Here is a 7008-nt window from a genome sequence, read left to right on the forward strand (position 1 = left end):
AACCTTGTCTTCACCTTCCAGACTAACTAAATTTATTGTCATGTGGTTCCTTCCACTGGTTCTTCCTCTCCTGGCTGTGAGCCTTTGTTCAATTTTTTCCATATCTATGGAAAAACAACCAAACCACAAGTTTCTTCTCTTTAAATCACAGCTCAAGGACCAACTGCTCCAAGGAGTTTTTTCCCACCCATCTTCCAATCCATCAACTCATCACTGACCCTGACTTCCACCACAGCATAACCTTGAAATGACTGAATTTATAAGTATGGTGTGGCTGTAGTCCAACTTTTGGCTTACGTCAATACTAATGGTTTAATCTCAGTATTAATCAATGTTAAATTTGGAAAGAACCAAAAGAAATGTTCAATAGTCATTAAATCAACACTGTAAAATTTAGCATTTTGTGGTGAAGACAGTTAGGTATATTTCATTTGAGTTTAATAAATCTATTCCCTGCCTTGTTCCATGGGATTTGAGATTACAACAACACATGGCAAACAATGACAATTAAAATTAAACATCAAGATCGAGGAAAATGTGGCTAGAATAAAATAGCAAGATGACAGAGAAAACTGGAACATAAATAATCAGGCCATAGAGTCCTCCATGGTTAGTAAAGCTGAATTGCCCATTTAGCTCTGATTTTGGCACTCAGATTATTCATCAAGCCCTCTTTTTTTTTTTACTTAATATTTAAAATTAATCCATCCTCTGAATGACATGAAAATGATCAGGTTACTAGTACTTTTTGGAGTTGATGCTATAGTGTTTTCAAAAAAGTTTCATGTGAAACATAGTCCCAAAAGACCTGACATAAAAAGGGGGTGGGGGGCGTCTGTGTTCAATTTGGGAAGCTTTGAGTAATCCCACAGAAAATAACCTTATTTTATTTTGTAAAAACCCAGTACTTCCCAAACGAATTGGAACCCGATCTCCCAACTTTCTCCCCACATCACACTCCACAGAAGTAGCTTGCAAGTGACTCACTTGGGAAAAGGTGGTGTAACAATAACAAAGAAATCAGGACCAAAACACCTTAAGATGCTTCAATTGTATTTGTAATATTTTAATCATTAAGCTGGGTGGTGGGTGTACAGGTATTCACAATACAATTCTATATACTTTTTGATGTGCTTGATATATTTCCTAATTACAAAAACAGAAACAAAAATAAAAAAATTATCCCCCTGATGGAAATCTAGCTTCCAGCAGCTTTTCCAAAACAAAGCAGTGAAAGGGTGTGACTTTAACGGTGGAATGGCCTCTACTTCACAGCTCGATTATTATTTGGAACAATGATAATTATAACAGTAACAATAACAGCAGCAGATCCTTACAGAGTACTTACTGTGTGTCGATCATTCTTTTCAGGGCTCTACTCCTATCAATTCGTTTAATCAACCCTCTGCATCAGCACTATTATTATTCACATCTTACACATGAGGAAATGGAGGCATAAAGAAATTAAGTAACTTGATGGAGGGAAGAGGCAGAGCTGGGATGCCGATCACAGCAGCCTGACTCCTGAATCTGTTTTACCAGTACCCTGTACTGCATAAGCCCCATTTTACGCAGTGTGGTCAAGGAAGACCTCCCCAGTATGGAGACATTTGAGCAAAGCCCTGAAGGAAGTAAGAGAGAGAGGCATGAGGGTTTCTGGAAGAATAGCACCCCAGGCAGAAGGAACATCAAACCATTGCCTATGAGGCAGGTGTGCTTGGCCAGTTTGAAGAACTCTACAACATATACGACCCCACACAATCAAAGCCCTGTGCATCTCCCCAGACTCCACTTTATGTTCATTTATCCATTATTATTTTTTTTAATTTATTTATTTGTTTATGGCTGTGTTGGGTCTTCGTTTCTGTGCGAGGGCTTTCTCTAGTTGCGGCGAGCGGGGGCCACCCTTCATCGCGGTGCGCAGGCCTCTCACTATCGTGGCCTCTCTTGTTGCGGAGCACAGGCTCCAGACGCGCAGGTTCAGTAATTGTGGCTCACGGGCCTACTTGCTCCGCGGCATGTGGGATCTTCCCAGACCAGGGCTCAAACCCGTGTCCCCTGAATTGGCAGGCAGATTCTCAACTACTGCGCCACCAGGGAAGCCCCATCCATTATTTTTAGTTCCTTCAGCATGGCTTTCATTCTCTCACCTCTAGAATTCTTCTTCTCTAGAACTACTCCTTCTCTCCCTCTCCCCAAGCCCCCTACCTTTATCAGACTAACTTTTTTGGGTCTTGCCTTATGTTGCCTCTTCTATTACTTCTTTGGCTCCCTCATAATTGGACTATTTCCCATATATCCCATTCCTCTGTCTTTCCTCCCAATAGCTAACATTTATTAGGTACTCCCCATGAGCCATGATTATGCTAAGATCTTGGCTGGAATCGTATCATGTAAATCTCATAACAACCCAAATGCAATGGGTTTTGTTCGTGCCTCCAATTTATGGACAAGGAACTGAGGCTTAGAAAGATCAAGCAACTCACCCAAGGTTACACTGCAAGAACAGGATCCAGATGATGCCAAAACCCTTGCTCTAAGCCTTCGGCTATATTGCTGATCTAGCACTTATCACACTGTGCTGTAATTGCAAGGTCCCATAACTGTCACCCACCAAGCTCCTTGAGGCAAGAACTATGTCATGTTCCTTAATGTTTGGAGTGGTTTCTGCTACATAATAAGCTAAATAAGCATGTGTCAACTTGATGAGTGGAACATAGCCACTCTCTCCATAAGCAGGGCATCCCTGACTTCAGGAGCACCAAAGCTAGGTCAGAACACTTGGATGAGACAATTCTGATGTTTAGCAGAGTCACCATCCAGGTACTCTTTCTTCAGCCAAACCACACCATGTATATTTCAGATTCTGCATTTCTGCCCACTCCATCTCCCCTGCTTGAGTACTCTGACCTCCCTTCTCTATTTTTCAATGTCCAGCAGAGACATCTTCTTTTCTGTCCATCAAGCCTACTCTGACCAGCCTGACCCTTGGTCACAGTCTCACCCAGTTCCTGACAGTCCATAACAGTCTCTCCAACAATCCAGAACTTCACCAACGTATTACCTTCCAGAACATTCCATAGATGACTTCCTCACTCTACTTCTGACTCTGAGCTGTTCTCTGCATGCCTCTGATTTTTGTGCTTAATTTGTACCATACATATTTTGACTTCTGGTACGTCACAGCATCAAAGATTCTTCAGTTGTTCTGTTTCCCCAGTTAAACAACAGGGTGAGCAACAATCAATGCTTTAAGAAACCTTAAATGGCATTTAGAAGACTTATTAAAATAATTTTTAAATTTTAACCAAAAACCATGTTCTTGGATTGGAAGAATCAACATTGTGAAAATGACTATACTACCCAAAGCAATCTACAGATTTAATGCAATACCTGTCAAACTACCAATGGCATTTTCCACAGAACTACAACAAAAAATTTTACAATTTGTATGGAAACACAAAAGACCCTGAATAGCCAAAGCAATTTTGAGAAAGAAAAACAGAGTTGGAGGAACCAGTCTCCCTGACTTTAGACTACACTACAAAGCTACAGTAATCAAGACAGTACGGTACTGGCACAAAAACAGAAATATATAGATCAATGGAACAGGATAGAAAGCCCAGAGATAAACCCATGCACATATGGTCACCTCATCTTTGATAAAGGAGGCAAGAGCATACAATGGAGAAAAGACAGCCTCTTCAATAAGTGGTGCTGGGAAAACTGGACAGCTACATGTAAAAGAATGAAATTAGAACACAACCTAACACCATACACAAAAATAAACTCAAAATGGACTAAAGACCTAAATGTAAGGCCAGACACTATAAAACTCTTAGAGGAAATCATAGGCCGAACACATAAATCACAGCAAGATCCTTTTTGACCCACCTCCTAGAGAAATGGAAATAAAAACAAAAATAAAAAAACGGGACCTAATGAACCTTAAAAGCTTTTGCACAGCAAAGGAAACCATAAACAAGATGAAAAGACAACCCTCAGAATGGAAGAAAATATTTGCAAACGAAGCAACTGACAAAGGATTAATCTCCAAAATGTACAAGCAGATCACGCAGCTCAATGTCAAAAAAAAAACAACCCAATCCAAAAGTGGGCAGAAGACCTAAATAGACATTTCTCCAAAGAAGATATACAGATTGCCAACAAACACATGAAAGGATGCTCAACATCACTAATCATTAGAGAAATGCAAATCAAAACTACAATGAGGTATCACCTCACACCAGTCAGAATGGCCATCATCAAAAAATCTACAAACAATAAATGCTGGAGAGGATGTGGAGAAAAGGGAACCCTCTTGCACTGTTGGTGGGAATGTAAATTGATACAGCCACTATGGAGAACAGTATGGAGGTTCCTTAAAAAACTAAAAATAGAACTACCATACGACCCAGCAATCCCACTACTGGACATATACCCTAAGAAAACCATAATTCAAAAAGAGTCATGTACCACAATGTTCATTGCAGCACTATGTACAATAGCCAGGACATGGAAGCAACCTAAGTGTCCATCGACAGATGAATGGATAAAGAAGATGTGGCACATATAAACAATGGAAATTACTCTGCCATAAAAAGAAATGAAATTGAGTTATTTGTAGTAAGGTGGATGCACCTAGAGTCTGTCATACAGAGTGAAGTAAGTCAGAAAGAGAAAAACAAATACTGTATGCTAACACATATATATGGAATCTAAAACAAAACAAACAAACAAAAAATGGTTCTGAAGAACCTAGGGGCAAGACAGAGATAAAGACGCAGATGTAGAGAATGGATTTGAGGACACGGGGAGGGTGAAGGGTAAGCTGGGACGAAGTGAGAGAGTGGCATGGACATATATAAACTACCAAATATAAAATAGATAGCTAGTGGGAAGCAGCCGCATAGCACAGGGAGATCAGCTCCGTGCTTTGTGACCACCTAGAGGTGTGTGATAGGGAGGGTGGGAGGGAGACACAAGAGGGAGGGGATATACGTATAGCTGATTCACTTTGTTATACAGCAGAAGCTAACACAACAATGTAAAGCAATTATACTCCAATAAAGATGTTAAAAAAATTTTTTAACCAAAAATGCTTAATTCAACTGTTATTAAAAAGGTACTTAACAAGCACTGATATACAAGAGTAGTTTTAAATATTTTGGAGTAGGAATAAATTTATGTAGTATTTGAATTATTCTTACATCTTTTAAAGTAAAGCTTTACAACATGTCTTACTCTGGGTCAAGTTCATTTTCTCATTTCTATTCTGAACCCTCTGTACAGGATCGATACCTAAGGAAGAACAGACCCTGATGTCCATATGTGATCATCATTTCTTCAAAATAAGAACTCCTAAAGAAAAGTTACTGGAGGCAGGTATCAATCATTCAACACACACACACACACATACACACACACACACACAAACACACACAGAGTTTTTTATAAAATCACACCACTGATCTGGTGGGAAATATTTGAGAAATGAAGCTTTGATAATTATAGACTTATTTCACTAGCATAGATTATCTTCATTTGTAATAATGGTAGCTAAGATTATTTGAGCATTTCTTATGAACCTGGCACTATAAGTGCCTTGTATGCATTATTTCGTTTACTCTTCAAAACCCTTATGAGTCGGTAGAGTTTTTAATCCCATTTTTCAAATGAGTACAGTTGGAGTCATTGGTCCAAGGAACGTGTACCTAGAAAGGTCATAGAGTTGGAAGCAGGCAATCTGAGTCCAAAGCCCCTCTCTGTTTTTCATAAAAATATGGATTCAGTCATAAGTTGAGACATCATTTTGGAATTTACAAAGCAGAGAAGTTTGCTACATAGTCTTTACAATTGATAAACAGGAAAAAGGAGAAAAATGCAGATGCATAAGGTAAGGTTTTGAAATATTTTACATTAATTTGATGTCTATTTTTTCTTCTGAAAAAAATTAACATTTCCCATTAATTACAAACTAGTTTTTAAATTATGGGATAATATCCTTATTTTATACTGTATTTACGTAAAAGTTATGAAGTAACAAGCACCGCAGATTTTCTTATATTAAAATATTACATTTTTTGAATCTCAAAATATAACATTTTTGGTCCCTGAGAATTATCTGATCATCTACTTTAAGAAGTTTCTTATTGCAAAGTAACAAATCAGCAAAAAAATATTAAATTTACCAACTTAAAAAATTTAGCCATGATATCTATGTCTAAAGACCATCACTCTTTTATAAAATCTCCAGTGTCTTTTCACCATTATTAAATTTGACATTTAAAAAAACCCAAACCAACATAATTATGCCATGTTAATTAAAATTTCCAGAGTTTCAAAAGTTTTTTTGTTTGTTTGTTTTTTCCCAATTAAAAACACATAAAGGAGACCTGGAAGAAATTTAAAGAGGTCACAAGGTTCATTCCCTAACCACTTGCGATCAAGACTAGTATCGAAGAGACATTTTAGGGTTATTTTCTAGAATAATTTCAACCCTATTCCTAGATTGTGCTATGATTATTTGACATGAAACAAAATGATATTGGCATAATCTTGAATTCTGTTGACAGCCTGAGAGTTACCACTAGGTGGCAGCACAGGAGACACTCAGGCTTTGAACTGAACTTTATGCCAATTCATAACCAGAGGGGTAGGCCGGCCAGAGAAAGGTATAGAAGGAGATTAAACAAGCCTCTCCTTCTGTTATACATTTCAAATTTGTGGCTTTTCTGGTCACGCCCTTTATGAGTTAGAGAAGATAAGAATGAGAATTTTCTTACATTGGAAGAAAAAGTCACCTATTAGCTTATTTCCTTTAGTTTTTTTCCTTCATATGCATATTTTTGCATAGTTGTAGTGAACATACAATTTTATATTCATCTAGTCCATTTTCCACACTGTGGTGAGATCGATATTTTCAAAATGTAAACAGAATAAGTCTATATCCCTGCTTTAAAATTGTCAGTGGCTTCTTCTTTTTCCTTCCAAACGGCCCTGGATGGT

Source organism: Balaenoptera physalus (genome assembly GCF_965194825.1).
Source record: "Balaenoptera physalus genome assembly, chromosome: 13".
NCBI lineage: Eukaryota > Metazoa > Chordata > Mammalia > Artiodactyla > Balaenopteridae > Balaenoptera > Balaenoptera physalus.